A 362-nucleotide genomic window follows, 5' to 3' on the forward strand; every position below is an offset into this window, starting at 1 on the left:
AAGATGGGTAAATTATTGTTTGCAAGGGAACATATAAAATGGTCATAAGTTTCCATACTTATGACCAGGCCTAATTTAAAAATTTAATTTTTTTTTGTATATATTAATAAAAAATTAATGTTTTATTTTATTAAAAAGTTGTATTACGACTTCAATAAACATATGAATAATATGTAGTAAGTGTTGCATTTTTTATAAATAAATAAAAAGCATTTTTGAAAAGTTTCCATACTTTTGGCCACCACTGTATATATATATACATATATATATATATATATATATATATATATATATATATATATATATATATATATATATATATATATATATATATATATATATATATATATGTATATATATAT

This window comes from Hydra vulgaris, chromosome 06, assembly GCF_038396675.1.
Source record: "Hydra vulgaris chromosome 06, alternate assembly HydraT2T_AEP".
NCBI classification, from domain to species: Eukaryota; Metazoa; Cnidaria; class Hydrozoa; order Anthoathecata; family Hydridae; genus Hydra; species Hydra vulgaris.